This window comes from Salvelinus alpinus, chromosome 33, assembly GCF_045679555.1.
Source record: "Salvelinus alpinus chromosome 33, SLU_Salpinus.1, whole genome shotgun sequence".
NCBI lineage: Eukaryota > Metazoa > Chordata > Actinopteri > Salmoniformes > Salmonidae > Salvelinus > Salvelinus alpinus.
In genome coordinates this window covers 24,836,075-24,855,787 of record NC_092118.1, presented here as the reverse complement: position 1 = coordinate 24,855,787, position 19,713 = coordinate 24,836,075, and the positions used below count along the sequence as shown (strand labels likewise).

The 19,713-nt window shown below is 44.2% G+C and overlaps 1 protein-coding gene across 2 annotated transcripts in view; it reads right to left on the bottom strand.

The window, feature by feature from the left end:
- LOC139563346 (tyrosine-protein kinase CSK-like) overlaps positions 1-19,713 on the bottom strand; it is a 41,102-nt gene extending 21,389 nt beyond the window's left edge. Inside the window, exon 1 of one of the 2 annotated variants that reach the window (XM_071381989.1) lies at positions 19,503-19,713. The gene's annotated coding sequence lies outside the window, so the exon portion shown is untranslated. Of the gene's footprint in view, positions 1-19,098; positions 19,240-19,502 lie in introns of those variants that run through there. The other variant, XM_071381990.1, reaches the window with a different exon arrangement.

Below are 19,713 nucleotides of genomic sequence, written 5' to 3'. Positions count from 1 at the left end.
AGTTGAAGCTCGCATCCGTTACAAGACCATGGTGCTTGCCTACGGAGCTGTGAGGGGAACGGCACCTCCGTACCTTCAGGCTCTGATCAGGCCCTACACCCAAACAAGGGCACTGCGTTCATCCACCTCTGGCCTGCTCGCCTCCCTACCACTGAGGAAGTACAGTTCCCGCTCAGCCCAGTCAAAACTGTTCGCTGCTCTGGCACCCCAATGGTGGAACAAACTCCCTCACGACGCCAGGTCAGCGGAGTCAATCACCACCTTCCGGAGACACCTGAAACCCCACCTCTTTAAGGAATACCTAGGATAGGATAAAGTAATCCTTCTAACCCCCCCCCCCCCCTTAAAAGAGTTAGATGCACTATTGTAAAGTGGTTGTTCCACTGGATATCATAAGGTGAATGCACCAATTTGTAAGTCGCTCTGGATAAGAGCGTCTGCTAAATGACTTAAATGTAAAAAAAAAAATTTGTTCACAACTGTTCAACTATCATCTTTGAGTCAACTACTCTCCAGAATTTATGCACTACAGTGCTAGAGCTATAGCTGTACTAGATTCATAACCTGATCCTTTGATTGGATGGACAAGATGTTAATTCTTACTGCAAGGGGTCTGATCGCTTGGACGACTTCCTTCAGAAGTCAAAATTACTGTGAAAGTCCATGGAAGGGGATGAGAACCATGAGCCTACTAGTTGTTTAAGTCAATGTAGCCAGAGGAGGACGGAAAACAGCTGTCCTCCAGCTACACCATGGTGCTACCATAGAGGGTGCTATTGAGGCTACTGTAGAAATTCATTGCAAAACAGTGTGTTTTAATCAATTATTTGGTGACATGTTGATGTTATGTTGGGAGGAGTTTCATGGTAGGCTCAGAGGTTGCAGGTGTGTTGGTGTGTGCTGGGCCTGTAGCACAGAGTTGGTATTGTAGAGTTTACTGGCAGCAAAGAAAGGTACAGGGAGAAATATGGAAATGTGACCTCCTGACTATGCAAATACAGAGCAACAGCTCACACTACAGTACACACATTCACAGCTCAGTGGAGGGGTCCGATGTTGACGAGACAACAAGTGCATAACTGTTCACAACAGATGACTCAATAGATAAGTTTTGAATGTGAAAAATTCTTTACACTATTGATTAGCCTAACCACAGCAAAATCACAAGATAAATTAACTATAAAACATTATGTCATTGCACAGAGTATGGAAATCACAAGTGCTATGCACACAAGTGAGAGATCATTAGTCTCTTTGCACAGACGCAGTGTAAACAATCCTATGGTGAGAAGCACAGTGAGTTCAGTGTCATGACTGGTGTCCTCACAGCATCTACGTTCTACTAGCCTTAGCCTAACTGAGTGAGGAGAACTGAACATGGACCCTCCCTTGCAGAGCAGAGTGCACAGTGGAAGTTTGAGGCATTGTGCTCTGTTACGAGTGTTGGTGGTTCTAAAGCAGGGCACTGACAGACAGTATCAGGGTGCTAAACTGCTCCAGTCAGACAAGGCACATGCCTGGCTGTCACAGTGTTGTCTGCTGCCTCCCTCCTACTGTCCCTAGTAGCAGGAACCAGGAAGTGGGCTACAATTAGTGTTAGCGCAGTGAGACACGATGTGCCCTGAGATAAAGCAGCCTGGCTCCCAGAGTCTAATATGCCCTTCTGTTCTTTTCATCTGTCTGCCCTAATCCTGTGTCCCACTGCCCCAGCATCACAGAGAGAACAAACGACACAACGTGAGCTCATGAGTAACATGGCACTTCCACGACAGGACCAGGTCAGCACCCCTAGCACAGAGAAGACAGACACAGGTGACTCCAAATATCTCACATGGCAATTTCTCTGGCAAAATACTGTTTTAAAAGCTGGCAAGCTTCCTCAGGCTAGGCGTTTGTCAACGTCTACATAAAGGCACCACAAGGGACACACTATACTTACAACTGGGTTAGTTTCGGTATACAAATAGAATACACAAGCCTTTGATTGTGGGGAATACACAAGGCTAAAAGTGGAACAAGCGCAACAGCGAGAAGAGAATGATTATATTTGAGTGAAGTGATCAGCCTAGATCTGAATTCCTCTGTTCAAGAGTCATGTGGAGCAGCTATGGGAGGAGAAAGCCATCTGAGGGAGAGAAAGGAAAATACAGAGGAAAAGATGGTAGAGAGAGCGAGAGGCCTACAGGAAAATAGAAAGACAGAGGGAGGTATGTGGGCATCCCTTCGTAGTGCTCCACTCCACTCCTCCACCTCATTAAACAGAGCACGCCTGGCTCTGCCATCTGCTGCACGCCACCTTTCCATCGCTCAATTCTCTTCGTTTTTAGACATGGTCCGTTCTTCGCAGTCCCACTGAAACGGCTGGACCCATCTGTTGTTTATCTTGTTCTCCTACTCTTCGTTTCAGGGGGATAGACAGATGAACAACAACAGGCTGACTACATGTGAGAGGAGAGGTAGAGAGCTCGTGTTCAAACTGCCGAGGTCCTGACCTGACCGCTTCAGTCTTCAGCTCAACTGTCAGCCTGGCCTGACTGGATCTCATCTAGGCCCATCAGTACTCTAGGCTAGGTATTCCAAGCCCATACAAATACTCACTACTAGACCTTCACCATATTACTATTACCCACAGATTGAAGGTTGAGACAGTACAAGAGAGCTGATGCTTTTCTTGTGGCCATCTGAGCATGAGACCTACACTCAGCAAATAGCCTAGGCCTAAGGTACTGTAGTTGTATTAAAGGCCCATAGCAGCCATTTTTATATCCATATCAAAATCATTTCTGGGTAACAATTATGTACCTTACTGTGATTGTTTAACAATCAATGGTCAACAATAAACTAAAATAGCTTCTTAGCAGAGACCAATTTCTCAAGCAAGATTTTGCTAGGACTGTCTGGGAGTATTCCGTGTGGGGAGGGAAAAACAAAACTAGCTGTTACTGGCAGAGAGGTTTGGAATGCTTTCTTATTGGTCTATTAACTACTTTACTGCCTGGTGATGTAACCAGGCAGGCCAAAACTCCATCCCATCAAAACGGACAGACATGTAGGCGGTATTTTCAAACAGCTCTTACACTAAAAAGGACATTCAACCTTTTAGTATTACTCCAAACTCAGTGTGGCAATATACAGTAGATAGTTAAAGTTGTAAGTTTACATACACTTAGGTTGGGAGTCATTAAAACCCTTTTTTCAACCACTTCACACATTTCTTGTTAACAAACTATAGTTTCGCCAAGTCGGTTAGGACATCTACTTCGTGCATGACAAGTCATTTTTCCAACAATTGTTTAGACAGATTATTTCACTGTATCACAATTCCAGTGGGTCAGAAGTTCACATACACTAAGTTGACTGTGCCTTTAAAGAACTTGGAAAATTCCAGAAAATGTCATACTTTAGACTAATTGACATAATTTGAGTCAATTGGAGGTGTACCTGTGGATGTATTTCAAAGCCTACCTTCAAACTCAGTGCCTCTTTGCTTGACACCATGGGAAAATCAAAAGAAATCAGCCAAGAAAATTGTAGACCTCCACAAGTCTGGATCATCCTTGGGAGAAATTTCCAAATGCCTGAAGGTACCATGTTCATCTGTACAAACAATAGTATGCAAGTACAAACACCATGGGACCACGCAGCAGTCATACCGCTCAGGAAGGAGACGCGTTCTGTCTCCTAGAGATTAACGTACTTTGGTGAGAAAATCAATCCCAGAACAGCAGCAAAGGACCTTGTGAAGATGCTGGAGGAAATAGGTACAAAAGTATCTATATCCACATAACCTGAAAGGCCACTCAGCAAGGAAGAAGCCACTGCTCAAAAACCGCCATAAAAAAGCCAGACTATCCTTACGTGCAGTTGCAGACCGTAAAGATCGTACTTTTGAGAGATGTCCTCTGGTCTGATGAAACAAATATTGAACTGATTGGCCATAATGACCATCGTTATGTTTGGAGGAAAAAGAGGGAGGCTTGCAAGCCGAAGAACACCATCCCAACCTTGAGGCACGGGGGTGGCAGCTTCATGTTGTGGGGGTGTTTTGCTGCAGGAGGGACTGGTGCACTTCACAAAATAGATGGCATCATGAGGGTAAATTGTGGATATATTGAAGCAACATCAAGACATCGGTCAGGAAGTTGAAGCTTGGTCGCAAGTTGGTCTTCCAAATGGACAATACCCCCAAGCATACTTCCAAAGTTGTGGCAAAATGGCTTGACAACAAAGTCAAGGTATTGGAGTGGCCATCACAAAGCCCTGACCTCAATCCCATAGAAGATTTGTGGGCAGAACTAAAAAAGTGTGTGCGAGCAAGGAGGCCTACAAACCTGACTCAATTACACCAGCTCTGTCGGAAGGAATGGGCCAAAATTCACCCAACTTATTGTGGGAAGCTTGTGGAAGGTTACCTGAAACGTTTGGCCCAAGTTAAACAATTTAAAGGCAATGCTACCAAATACTAATTGAGTGTATGTAAACTTCTGACCCACTGGGAATGTGATGAAATAAATAAAAGCTGAAATAAATCATTCTCTCTACTATTATTCTGACATTTCACATTCTTAAAATAAAGTGGTGATCGTAACTGACATAAGACAGGGAACTAGGATTAAATGTCAGGAATTGTGAAAAACGGAGTTTAAATGTATTTGGCTAAAGTGTATGTAAAGTTCCCGACTTCAACTATATAAAACAGCAAAATCATGTTTATGTCTGCACTGGGCATTTAATACCTCCAATATAACACCATAAATTCCAGGGCGGAATTGCCAGGGAACTCACAATATTATCACCATACTTAGGTGCCGATGCGATATGTATTGCGATTCTATATGTATTGCAATTCAATAGTGCGATTTGATGTTCCAAACATATTGCTCACTGCTGCAGAGAAACAAGAGACCGCATGAGACAGTTTTGATCTGTCATGGAAATACAAGTGCTGAAAACATGTTGATTCCCCATTTTAAAATATTATGGAGAACAAGCCATAGGATTCCACATACCAGAATTTTGGCAGCGGTACAGCCGACTAGCTCTACCTTGCAAAAAAAACATTTTATTTGTATTATTTATTTAGCCTAGGCTACGCACACACGGAGTCAAAGTATCAATATATCGTTAAGCAGCTGTATATCAACCCGCCCCCCCATCACTAATAAAATTCCCCATCCTCTATTCCATTTGTAGAAAAACATGGTGTAGAGTGAGCGTGTCAGAAAGTCTCACAGGAACGACATGTAGGCAGCAGTATGCACTTGAGTTCAGTACAGTATGTCATGCAGAAGAAATGGAGGGGGTTGATCTGAGTAAATGTGTAGCCTATTTTGACAGCACAGTCATAGAAGGTGAAAGGCAGCAAGAAACTCGTTCCCTTCAGAAGCTGCAGACGAGAGAACGAGAGACCGTCTATTGTGTTAGCAGCAGCAGAGCCGCTGCAGCAGCAGAGCCACAGCAGCTCTCTTAGCTGTGGTCTCAAACTCAGCACATGCAGGCAATTTGCTAATCTCATTCTATTTATAGCCTCTGCATATCCAGGAAAAGTGAGACTGCATTCATTTTCATAATTGCATACATTAGGTGTGTGTGTGTGTGTGTGTGTGTGTGTGTGTGTGTGTGTGTGTGTGTGTGTGTACGTATGAGGGGATTCTCTCCACCCACAGACTGTCAGAGATGCTACAAAGGAAATTATTCTGGGGAAGGTGGGCAGACAGCTGGAGGGGGTGGGGGCTGGAACCCCTAGTTGTCAAGCAGCATGGAGGCAGAGGGAAGGGGAGGAATGCACGCTAAGGAGAGGGTGACGAAGGAGTTCATTGAACAGAGACAAATCGAGGCAGAAGGAGCTTGAGCCATGAAAGGGGATTTGGGAGGCTGAGACAGTGTGAGAGCGAGTGAGAGAGAGAAATGACTGCGCTCGGTTCTGACAGAAGGGTACCGGCACTAGCAGCCAAATAGACTGCTGCAGTGTCTTAAACACACAGCGAAGCAGTCTGCCTGCCTCAGTCAATGTGCCTCACTGTACAGCTCCCCACTCCATCTACAGGAGAAGCCAGAGTAATAGGTGACAAAGAGCCTCATCACACACAGCAATGAGAGGGTTCAGCAGAGCAGGGTCCTGGTACAACAACGCAAATCACTCATCTCCAACTGACAGACTGTGGCAGGGGAGAGTGAGGGAAGAAGAGTGACAGGAGATACAGAGGAAGTGAGGAAGATGTACAGAGAAGAGAGGTTGTGGGGTGAAGGCCTGTCCCGTGCTGCTGTGGTAAAGGCTTCAGTGCTGCAGTGACAGTGAGTCCTTTACATTTTAGTAATTTAGCAAAGGCTCTAATCCAGAGCGATTTACAGTAGTGAGTGCGTACATATTCATACTTTTCTGTACTGGTCCCGTGAGAGTTGTTTCACTCTGACACTAAACATGAATAATGGAGCCACACCCCGCGGCCCCTACACACACAGCTAGCCTGTGAATAATGAATCCCTAAACAGACTTCCATTAGCACCCTCCACAGAGACTCACATGCACGCTCACAGAGTGGAATTGAATTCTCTTCCTCATATATCCTCTTTAAAAAGACAGACTAGGCTCCTGATGAGATAAAAGTTAATTGTGGTAGGCTACAATACATCTAATATAAATCTTTGTGAGACAAAGATAATGTCAATAAAGATATTCAACAAATTAATATCAGAATGAACAAACATGCTTCATTGTAATGAAGGCAACGCATTATTGATAGGGAAATGAAAATGGTCAAATGGTGCAGACATTAGGGTTTAGTGAGTGCAAGACTGCAAGTCCTTGAGCTCCAGGTCAGGACAGTGTGCTGAAGTGTGTTATATCTCCTCTAGTCTCTACATATGGCCTAGATTCACACAGCCCACATCAAGTCACATCACACTCAACATACTGTCACACAGCCAGAAAGATGCACACAAAGATATACCAGAACAGACACACGAGCATCGTATGCTTTGGTATTCAGTTATTTTCTTAATACCGACTTTGTATGAGCGGAGCTGTGAAGAGCTCATCTCAGAGGCAAACCATTCATCATTACTGATATAAAGAATCCTTCTCTCAATTACATTATTATACCCCACGGGGCTGCATGCAGTCTCCTCACACAGAGGTGCCAAGACGCCAAGCAATGTGTGGACAAGTCTTCATTTGAATCTCAAGCAACCAACATTAAGAAACACATAACAATATTAGGGGGGAAAAAGCAAGCAGATGTCTCAATGCTCAAGGGTGTGAAGACAGGTAGGGTTGGAGAGAACTTAAAACATGCCCAAAGGTAGTAAAATGAAAGCAATCTTATCTTACACCCAATGACTGTATTAAAGTGACCTGTGTGGCAGGCAGAATTGATCCCATTAAGAGAAGAGGGAGAGGCTACATGAGATTCCCCAGGCTGAGAAATGGAGTGCGTGCTGCACTGAGGCCTGGTTTTGTTTGACCTGCATAAAAAGAGGCCATCAGAGAAGGTGTGTGTGAAAATCTGAGTTCATAAGCCTAGTGAGAGATGCTTAGAGGATTTCTGCAAAGTAACCTGCAAGGCCAACAGGTTGTTTATGACTAGAGGTCGACCGATTAAATCGGAATGGCCGATTAATTAGGGCCGATTTCAAGTGTTCATAACAATCGGAAATTTTGGACGCCGATTTTGCTTTTTTTACACCTTTATTTAACTAGGCAAGTCAGTTAAGAACACATTCTTATTTTCAATGACAACCCACCGTTCCTAGGCTAACTGCCTTGTTCAGGGGCAGAACGACAGATTTTTACCTTGTCAGCTCAGAGATTCAATCTTGCAACCTTACGGTTAACTAGTCCAACGCTCTAACCACCTGCCTCACTAGGAGCCTGCCTGTTACGAGAATGCAGTAAGAAGCCAAGGTAAGTTGCTAGCTAGCATTAAACGTATCTTATAAAAAACAATCAATCAATCTAGTTATAACTACACATGGTTGATGATATTACTAGTTTATCTAGCGTGTCCTGCGTTGCATATAATCGATGCGGTGCGCATTCGCGAAAAAGGACTGTCGTTGCGCCAACGTGTACCTAACCATAAACATCAATGCCCTTCTTAAAATCAATACACAGAAGTATATATTTTTGAACCTGCATATTTAGCTAAAAGAAATCCAGGTTAGCAGGCAATATTAACCAGGTGAAATTGTGTCACTTCTATTGCGTTCATTGCACGCAGAGTCAGGGTATATGCAACAGTTTGGGCCGCCTGGCTAATTGCGAACTAATTTGCCAGAATTTTACGTAATTATGACATAACATTGAAGGTTGTGCAATGTAACAGGAATATTTAGACTTAGGGATGCCATCCGTTAGATACATTACGGAACGGTTACGTATTTCACTGAAAGAATAAACGTTTTGTTTTTGAGATGATAGTTTCCGGATTCGACCATATTAATGACCTAAGGCTCGTATTTCTGTGTGTTATATTATAATTAAGTCTATGATTTGATAGAGAAGTCTGACTGAGCGATGGTAGGCACCAGCAGGCTCATAAGCATTCATTCAAATAGCACTTACGTGCTTTTTGCCAGCAGCTCTTCGTTGAGCTTCAAGCATTGCACTGTTTATGACTTCAAGCATATCAACTCCCGAGATTAGGCTGGTGTAACCGATGTGAAATGGCTAGCTAGTTAGCAGGGTGCGCGCTAATAGCGTTTCAAACGTCACTCTCAGAGCGTCACTCTCAGACTTGGAGTAGTTGTTCCCCTTGCTCTGCATGGGAAACGCTGCTTCGAGGGTGGCTGTTGTCGATGTGGTCCTGGTTCGAGCCCAGGTAGCGACGAGGAGAGGGATGGAAGCTATACTTTTACACTGGCAATACTAAAGTGCCTATAAGAACATCCAATAGTCAAAGGTATATGAAATACAAATCGTATAGAGAGAAATAGTCCTATAATAACTACAACCTAAAACTTCCTACCTGGGAATATTGAAGACTCATGTTAAAAGGAACCACCAGCTTTCATATGTTCTCATGTTCTGCGCAAGGAACTTAAATGTTAGCTTTCTTACATGGCACATATTGCACTTTTAATTTCTTCTCCAACACTTTTTGCATTATTTAAACCAAATTGAACATGTTTCATTATTTATTTGAGGCTAAATTGATTGTATTGATGTATTATATTAGGTGTTCATTCAGTATTGTTGTAATTGTCATTATTACAAATTTTAAAAAATAAAAATCGGCATCGGCTTTTTTGGTCCTCCAATAATCGTATCGGTGTTGAAAAATCATAATCGGTCATCCTCTATTTATGACTGTACAATAGTCTCACATACTGTGGGTGAAGATAACCTTATGCACAAACACTGGTCCAGACTTAACATAAATACAGGCCATTTGTAAAGGTTTTCTTCCAGGGGTGAAGGAGAGGACCAAAATGCAGCGCGGCTAGTGTTAAACATGTTTAATACAAACACAAGAGAAACACTACAAACAACCTACAAAATAACAAATGTGCAAAACCGATACAGACCTATCTGGTGCAGAACACAAACACAGAGACAGGTAACAAACACCCACAAACTCCCAACACAAAACAAGCCTCCTATATATGAGTCTCAATCAGAGACAACGACTACCATCTGCCTCTGATTGAGAACCCACACTAGGCTGACATAGAAACAGACAAACTAGACACACAACATAGAATTCCCACCCAGCTCACGTCCTGACCAACTAAACACATACAAAACTAACAGAAAACAGGTCAGGAACGTGACACCATTGGCATTTCCATGTCTACAATGGAAGCATAGGTAGACTGTTAACTGTCATGCATTGCAAAGCATATAGCTAAGACAAAGCACTGCGGTTAAATGAAATAAAATCACATGGTTGGCAGATTTTTTTATTTAACCTTTATCTATGCAAGTGAGTTAAGAACAAATTCTTAGATGTTACTGTGAGTGTAGCGAAATGCTTATGCTTCTAGATCCGACAGTGCAGCAGTATCTAACATGTAATATCAACAATTCCACAACAAAACCTAACACACAATCTAGTAAAGGAATGGGATAAGAATATATAAATATAAAATATGTGGATGAGCAGTGAGAGCGGCTAAGATGCAATAGATCGTGTCGGATGCAGTATACACATATGAGATGAGTAATGTGAGATATGTAAACATTCTTAAAAGTGTCGTTATTAAAAAGTGACTAGTGTTCCATTTATTAAAAAGTGGCCAATGATATCAAGTCTGAAAGTAGGCAGCCACCTCTCTGTGCTAGAGATGGCTGTTGAACAATCTGATGGCCTTGAGATAGATAGAAAAACAGCTTCTCTGTCCCAGCTTTGATACACCTGTACGGACCTCACCTTCTGGATGGAAGAGGGGTGAACAGGCAGTGGCTCGGGTGGTTGTTGTCCTTGATGATATTTGTTGCCTTCCTGTGACGTTGGGTGTTGTAGCTATCCTGGAGGGTAGGTAGTTTGCCCCCGGTGATGCACTGTGCAGACCGCACCACCCTCTGGAGAGCCCTGCGTTTGTGGGCGATGCAGTTGCCGTACCAGGCGGTGATACAGCCCGACAGGATGCTCTCGATTGTGCACCTGTAAAAGTTATTGAGGGTTTGAGATGACAAGCCAAATTTGTTCAGCCTCCTGAGGTTTAAGAGGCGCTGTTGTGCCTTCTTCACCACACTGTCTGTTTGGGTGGACCATTTCAGTTTGTCAGTGATGTGTACGCCGAGGAACTTAAAACTTTCCACCTTCTCCACTACTGTCCCGTTGATGTGGATAGGGGGATGCTCCCTCTGCTGTTTCCTGAAGTCCACGATCATCTATTTTGTTTTGCTGACACCACACAGAGCCCTCACCTCCTCCCTGTAGGTTGTCTTGTCATTGTTGGTAATTAAGACTACCACTGTAGTGTCGTCTGCAAATTTGATTGAGTGATTGAGTTGGAGGCGTGCATGGCCATGCAGTCGTGGGTGAAGAGGGAGTACAGGAGGGGGCTGAGAACGCACCCTTGTTGGGCCCCAGTGTTGAGGATCAGCGGAGATGTTGTTTCCTACCTTCACCACCTTGGGACGGCCCATCAGGAAGTCCAGGACCCAGTTGCACAGGGCGGGGTCAAGACCCAGGGTCTCAAGCTTAATGACGAGTATGGAGGGTACTATGGTGTTGAATGCTGAGCTGTAGCCAATGAACACCATTCTTACATAGGTATTCCTCATCCAGATGGGATAGGGCAGTGTGATGGCGATTGCATTGTCTGTGGACCCATTGGGGCAGTAAGCAAATTGAAGTGGGTCTAGGGTAAAAATCCAACAAAAAGAGAATTTTTCCCCCATACGTCTACAGATGAGACAGTCACACTTCATATACAATGTAGGCCATAGGATGGTAGCTAGCTAAATCCACAGACACAATGAACAAAACACTACCAACTTCAAGCTAGCTAACCGCTGTAGCTAAACTCAGCAACAACAAAAAAACGCCCTCTCACTGTCAACTGCGTTTATTTTCAGCAAACTTCACGTGTAAATATTTGTATGAACATACCAAATTCAACAACTGAGACAAATTGAACAAGTTCTACAGACATGGAATAATGTGTCTCTGAACAAAAGTGGGAGGGTCCAAATCAAAAGTAACAGTCAGTATCTGGTGTGGCCACCAGCTGCATTAAGAACTGCAGTGCATCTCCTCCGCATGGACTGCACCATATTTGCCAGTTGATGCTGTGAGATGTTACCCCCCCTCTTCCACCAAGGTACCTGCAAGTTCCCGTACATTTCTGGGGGTGGAATGGCCCTAGCCCTCACATCCAACAGGTCCCAGACGTGCTCAATGGGATTGAGATCCGGGCTCTTCGCTGGCCATGGCAGAACACTGACAGTACTGTCTTGCAGGAAATCAGCCATACTGCTCATTCTGTGCATGGTGGCATTGTCATGCTGGAGGGTCATGTCAGGATGAGCCTGCAGGAAGGGTACCACATGAGGGAGGAGGATGTCTTCCCTGTAATGAACAGCATTGAGATTGCCTGCCTGCAATGACAACAAGCTCAGTCCAATGATGCTGTGACACACCGCCCCGGACCATAACAGACGCTACACCTCCAAATCGATCCCGCTCCAGAGTACAGGCCTCGGTGTAACGCTCATTCCTTCGACGATAAAACACGAATCCGACCATCACCCCTGGTGAGACAAAACCGCAACTCGTCAGTGAAGAGCACTTTTTGCCAGTCCTCTCTGGTCCAGCGACAGTGGGTTTGTGCCCATAGGCGACGTTGTTGCCAGTGATGTCTGGTGAGAACCTGCCTTACAACAGGTCTACAAGCCCTCAATCCAGCCTCTCTCAGCCTATTGCGGACAGTCTGAGCACTGATGGAGAGATTGTGCATTCCTGGTGTAACTCGGGCAGGTTTTGTTGCCATCCTGTACCTGTCCCGCAGGTGTGATGTACCGATCCTGTGCAGGTGTTGTTACACGTGGTCTGCCACTGTGAGGACGATCAGCTGTCCGTCCTGTCTCCCTGTAGCGCTGTCTTAGGCGTCTCACAGTACAGACATTGCAATTTATTGCCCTGGCCACATCTGCAGCCCTCATGCCTCCTTGCAGCATGCCTAAGGCACATTCACGCAGATGAGCAGGGACCCTGGGCATCTTTCTTTTGGTGCTTTTCAGAGTCAGTAGAAAGCCCTCTTTAGTGTCCTAAGTTTTCATAACCGTGACCTTAATTGCCTACCATCTGTAAGCTGTTAGTGTTTTAACAACCGTTCCACAGGTGCATGTTCATTAATTGTTTATGGTTCATTGAACAAGCATGGGAAACAGTGTTTAAACCCTTTACAATGAAGAATTGTTATTTGGATTTGTACGAATTCTCTTTGAAAGACAGGGTCGTTTCTTTTTTTGTTGAGTTTAGCACTGACGTAATTAATTCACAATGGATTAGCCTGTTCCCATTAAACAGCTGCCCGTGTTAGCTAGTTAATAAGGACACTGCACTGATGTGCTAGCTAGCGAATATGCTAACATTAGCTAGCAAAACATTTGGCTATGGGCTGGCACTGGCAGTTTGGGATTATGGAGCGTGAATTAAATTGTTTCGTCATTATCTTGCTAGGTAGTTATCTAGCTGTGGCCATGTGGCTAGTATCAACAAGGGATTTTTACCAAAAAAGCAACATTAGCGCAGAGCTTGGAATCTAGACCATAAGCACGGATAGGAATTGCCAAACAATGCTACTGCAACCTTCTGGTTTAGAGTATTTTAACAAGGCTGAGTGGCTGATGAATTCCAAGGTCTTTGCTGTGTGAACACAAAAAAAAGGGATTGACCGCCGACACACTGTTCAGAGATGCTAAGTGCCTTCGGCAGGCAAACGTTTGACAATCCTACCAGTGTGTGAGCTTTAACATTTACCCAAACTCTACCTGAGTCCTTGCCTCACCCCAATGAGGTTAATGCTGTAAAACAAACCAACCAACATCTACCAGGGTCAGAACACGCAGAATGACTGTCTGGCACATTATAACATTTCCCAGAGGCTCAGAGGAGTTGTTTGGGGAGAAACTGGCGATGGCAGGGGTTTATTTTCCCCAAAGCTGACCCTGATATAGTAATGCAAAGGCCTGGAAAGATGCAGCAGCTAGGCAGCCTGTCAGCAGAATGCTGTGTGTGTGTGTGTGTGTGTGTAAATAGCAGAGCAGCACTGTTCAAACTGGACATCAGCTCTCCACCCCAGCTAGGTGGACTGTCCAATACCAGACAAAAACCACTACAAGAGCAGTGTCTGACAGTCAACTCATTTCCTGAAGCAAATTTTTTTTAGACACAGGAAACAAAATTAGCATACTCAAAATTGAAGACGTTCCAGGAGTTGCGTTTGAAGTAGTAACAATTACTGCAAATAGTAATTATAGCCATTTGAGGTGTCAATGACACTGCTAGTTGACACACTCAGTACCCCAGTCAAGGACTGAAGAGAGCTTTGAGAGAATTAAACTAGTGCTGCTTTTCTTAGTAATATGGGTGACAACACAACGTGGCTGTACAGTGGTAGGTTCACAGAGAACATGACCAGCCCCCCACCATAGCAGAGTAGTCTGAAAGATAGACTGCAGACAAGCACATCACTAATCATGCTCGGACTACCAGAGCAACGGTCCTCCTTTTGTATTAATCAATAGCTGCTGCAAGTTCTCCTTGTTTTCCCAGAAACCGTTCTCATGTTTGAGCTCTTGTCTTGGTTCATCCTGATTGGCCAGCTAGCCCTTGGATGAGGGCTGCCTTCGGCCTGATTGGACTGCTGTTGAGTCAAACGTGCTACATCAAGTTCAGAGGTGACTTGTAAGCTGATAAAATCCTTTGTTGAAATCATATCTGCTTTCAGGAAGTAAACCTAGCCTGTAACCTGCATCATTATCAAAGAGCTCAAAGATGGTGTCAAGTAACTATTATACTACTATAACTATTAAAATAATTCAAATCTAGACTTTTATAAGCGTCTACTGATCCATTGTTGAGAATTCCACTGTCTTTGATGCTGGTTGTTATTTGAAGTTAGCTTGTACAGGTTGGCCTGAAATCCATCAAACAGCAGATGAAAGTAGATGGCTTCCCCACTGAGACAGATGTATCATCTAGGACTTATCCCATGTTCCAAACAAACAGGTCAGTCTCAACAACAACAGTATAGTTAGGCTATATGAGTCTACCCCCCACGGCCCCATCAGTTACATAACCACCAACATCATATTCTCTCCCTTTCATTGAGGGCTCCTCAAATCCAAAGTTACGCATCTACCATAGAGCTGCTCGTAGGGAAGTGCGGGGAAAGCAGGGGAAACCCCAGGCTAAAATACAGGACAGGCAAGCAGCATACATCTCTTCCCTGCAGTGACTTCACAACACTTCCTGCTAGCTTGGTGACCACAGGGCCAGAACAACCTCAGCCCTGTGTGGACAAGACAATGAGGGTCACTTATTAATACCACATTCCCAACAGAAATAGAATGACTAAAACAGGCAAAGCCCCCCCAGACCAGAGCAATTTGACAAAACACTCAATATGGCTGACGTGCAGGCTAGGCCTAGCTACTGATAACATTTCAATGATATGCCCGCTCCCAGATCAAATGCCACGATCAGAGTCCATGATGCCAAACAAGGGTCAGCCATCATCCTCATCAGTTTAACAGCCAGTCAGTCAGGTTAGTCAGCCACAGCCAGCCCAGTACGTAACAACATAGTGTCTTAATGTGAGCCCTTCTGCATGGCTCCGTCTGGAGGAGGAAGTGACCTTATGTTCCCATCGGCTCAACATTTATCTTTTGCTCATTAATTCAAATCAGCTCCCACAAACACAAAACCCTGACTAATGCCTTCCAAAGCCAAACATTTGAATAATTAACTGTGGCCACCTGACAGTTCACACAATAGGGGGTTGCAATGGTTTTCTAAAACAAGTTTGTCTTAAAACAGGTTGGAAACATAGGAGAGAAAGGCAACAAGGGATAGATGGCATTCAGTGACTGAACTTCAATCACCTCTCCTATAAATCTGTCAACTATACTGAGCTTTGGAATGTCTCTCAGTGCTGTCTTTAAAGCATCACTTCCTGTTGAGTGATTACTGAGATAAAAAAAAAGTTTGGGTTGCAGCAGGTCTCAGATATGGCAGGCAGTGCTGCTGTCAGCTTGTCAAGTTAACTACCCTCACCTCTGGGGGCATTCTCACCATGTCACCCTTTCTCGGTGACATACACACACAACAGTTGACCTGGGAAGGCAACAGTTACTGAAAATAGTGGTGTGAATGTGATTCTTAGTCAGTGCACCTGTGTCTTAAAACAATAACCACTCTACCAAAATCTGTGTAGGAACTTTTATAGAAGTAAAGAAGATGTGTGCTTTTACACAACAACGCAAAAACTCAATTAGACAAATAGCACCTTAAGCAGTTATTCTAATCTGGGTTTAGGGTCAGATTGGTGTAAAATGATTCTCAGCAGGGAGTGAGTCTCACTGGGTCTCAGTGTGTGTGTGTCAGGCCAGCGGCTGTGCTCTCCTTAGAAGTGTGAAGGTCCCTGTGGCTGTCCAGCATGTCCAGTAGCAGGAGATCTATGCCCATCTCAAGGAGCAGCCTGCCTTGCCAGCCGCTGCCCAGATGGAGATGCTCGCCCACTGTGTTTGTGCCTCAGACCTCCATCACAATGCCCCCATTCTGCTGGGCGGTAGGCAGGGCCGGAGGGGTCTCGCCCTCCCTGTGGGCCCCAAAACAACACTGCTCCTTCCTTCCACAGCTGCTGGACAGAGAAGGAGACATAGGAGCAACAGAGGAAAAGAGAGAGCAGGGCTAATATGGCTCTCTGCCACCTCTACTCCCATGTTACATAGAGACCACAGTGACAGGGTTGTTTTAATGACATAGAATAATATGAAGCTGAATGGCTACAAGGCCAGGCTCTTTGAAAGCTGCACACTGACTGCAGTGTGTGAAAATAATTATAGTGCATTGTAGTACACTTATGGTGGTGCTACTAAAACGTGTTGTTAGTATGACATGGTTCTGATTGGATAACTTAAATTGATCCGAGCATGATCCACCACATACAGAAGCCAGGGGTCAGAGTGCATGTCAAACACCATCTAGGCCTAGGCTACTTCTCTCACCATCTTACTGCTAGATATTCAAGAAACAGAATGTAGCTCAAATGCATGCCCCTGAAGTGCCTTGTTGAACGAAACAGCAGGGGGCGTGGGGCAATTTATTTTCCTTCCCGGCCACTAACAACCCGCACAGGCACTGCTCAGACAAGCAACAACTAACCAACTCATTATTAATCTCAAAATGTCATTGCTCCTCTAAAAACAACTTTTCCAAGCCAGCTCAAACTGACTGAGGATAATAGAGGTAAAGGGGAATAAAAACACAAACATCTAGGTACGCTAGTCTAGTGCCCACCAGATCATGTTAATGCCACTTTCAATTGAGGACTACACAAATCTACAAAACAAAAACGAACATGCATTTGGGAGGAAGATACATTTGGGAGGAGAAAAAAAATAAATAGAATGTGGTAATTGTTTAATTAAAGGTCAGGGTCCTTGGCCTGTTGGCCAGGCTTAAGATGTCTAATGAGAGCGTGTGCAGCAGACAGAGGAGCAGCAGCCATTACCTCCCTTCCTGCTGAGTGTGTAAGCTGAGCTCTGAGATACTAAATACTTCATAGAGACAAGGGAGAGCAGAAATGAGCTTCAGCTGACACCTCTAGTCTTCTTCAGCCTGCCCTGCTCAGTGGCTAATGCAATCTACCATCAGTCGATCAATACTGCAGAGTGAGCTATTGACAAAGAGCAGAGGAAGGTGTATTGGTGGTTAGTGTGGTCGATGTATTCCGTACCTGCATGGGTCTGCCTCAGGGACAGACCCCATCTACTGAGGCAGACCCATGCAGGTACGGAATACATCGACCACACTAACCACCAATACACCTTCCTCTGCTCTTTGTCAATAGCTCACTATCAAACCAAGGTGCATGAACACTGGAGCAAAGTGAAAGACAGACTGGTTGGTTGTTTAGGAACAAAACCCGAGGAGTGCTCAACTATGGAGCCAAACAGACAGGGTTGGCTTAGATTGTAGACAATGTGTATATTTTGTGTCCAATGTTTATAAAATAATTACACAATGAGCACTTTTCTCAAATACATTGCTACAGTTGTTGGTTAACTAGCTAAAGAATTTCAGCCATATTAGCACCAACATAAAATCAGTTAAAACACCTCAAAACAAAGACATGGGATCAGTAAGATGAAATGAGCCACTTACAATTCCCACATGGTCATTTCTTGTCATTCTTGCAAGCAATCTGGCCATCCATAATCACAACACGCTGACTTCTGCCTCATGGAAGCGTGCACGTCATTTTCATGACGTTGTCAGCTAACCTATCTATTCTGCAACTCTGGGTAGCACAATAGAAGTTTACAAGCAAACTTTTTAAAAACAGTGCCTTTCGACAACTGCCTTCATCAGGGTATCAGTAGATGGTCTGCTTGCCTTTACAGCTAGAGAGGAGGACAGCCTTGTCTTCACTCACTGCATACCAATTCTACAGCCTATCCTTATGCCCTAAGTGCACACTTGTTCACTTACCTTGAGGAGCAGAGTGCACACTTTGGGATAAATGGGACGCAAACACTCACTCAGCCTCCATGCACCAGGTGGACACCCCAAAAAGGCTGCAGAAGGCCCAGCTCAGACAACATACAGATCCCAAACATGTTCCAGTCTGGTTTCCAAATACATTGGAGGATAATGAATGCCAGGATCATCTCCTCCCACCATCTTGATAACAGATTTTTCTCTAATGGAAAACCCAAAGCTACAGTAGCATGCTACATTACACTTTGCACTTAATAACCAGATAGTGAAGATGGGGCATTTGTTAGGCAGAGAAGTGATTTTGTTAATTACTCCTCTGTGATGCCCAAATTGTTCATGTGACCGCCCATGACCCCTAAAAAGTAAACCAAATATTTCACACTGCATTCATTATAGGCTTTTGACGCCTGTTTCTTTAAAATGTAACTGACAGCACATCATGCCAAGTACAACGAGATTCTGGTGCTTTGTCACATTCACAATATTATACATTCAATGGCATGTAAGCCTACAGCCTAACTAATGCCACAAGAGACAATCAAAACAACTGGAAATAACCAAATGCTATAGCTTCTGATTATCGCTACGGCTCATAATAACTTAGACAAGGTTGTAGCGAAGTGTGGCACAACAAGTTGAGGTTACATGGTTTCAGACAGGCATGCCACAGCACGCGATAACATGTGGTTACATTGCAACATTTAGGGACAACAATGTTACAAAACATGTGTAGATAGAAGATTGATTACCACAACATCCAAAATCACAACAATGAACAAATCCCGAATTGACAGATATTGGTTTGGAACACAGAACCAGTCACCCACAACAGTGTAACTAGATTGAGCTGTGCACGAGGCCAGGCGATTAACAATATAATTCAGGCATGCAGTAACATTTTGCCTTGCGGACAGTAACATACCCACTTCCTGTCTTGCTTGTCGTTAATGCTGAGCTGTCAGCAGCCACAACACAGAAAACTCAGACAAACTACCCGTTAAATAACCCGTTGGTTCCATCAATTGGCTGACCCTTCTCGTCCGGGCACCAGTCAGTCAATGCGACTGATCGAAGGAACGCGGAGGTCGCTAATGTAGCTAGCTAATAGCACCGGTTAAATGGGTTGAGCCGTTTGTTGAGCCATTAAAAACCACTTGGAATTATATTAAGTTAATAGATGTAGTTATAACGGCGGTAAGAAACTAATTACAAAAATACAAAACCGCCTAATTTGACATTTTCTTTCAAATTATTGGGAAGCTTTCCGGGCTGAGATGGTATTGCAGCACAGCGATAGAGACACTGCTTGAGTGTACAACAACTCACCGTAAGCTATCGCTTTATGTTGACCAGATGTCTTTACAACTTAACGCGGCAGGCCATGAAGATGATGTATGTTATTGCGAGCATCCAGTTTGTCTGAAGTAAAAAGAAGAATATCCCAATTTGACGTTTGGACGCTCTCTCTATGCCGAGTTCGCACAGGCCTCGTAAATGAAATGGATGGCCTCCCCCTCCTTCCAACCAGCAGCAGTAC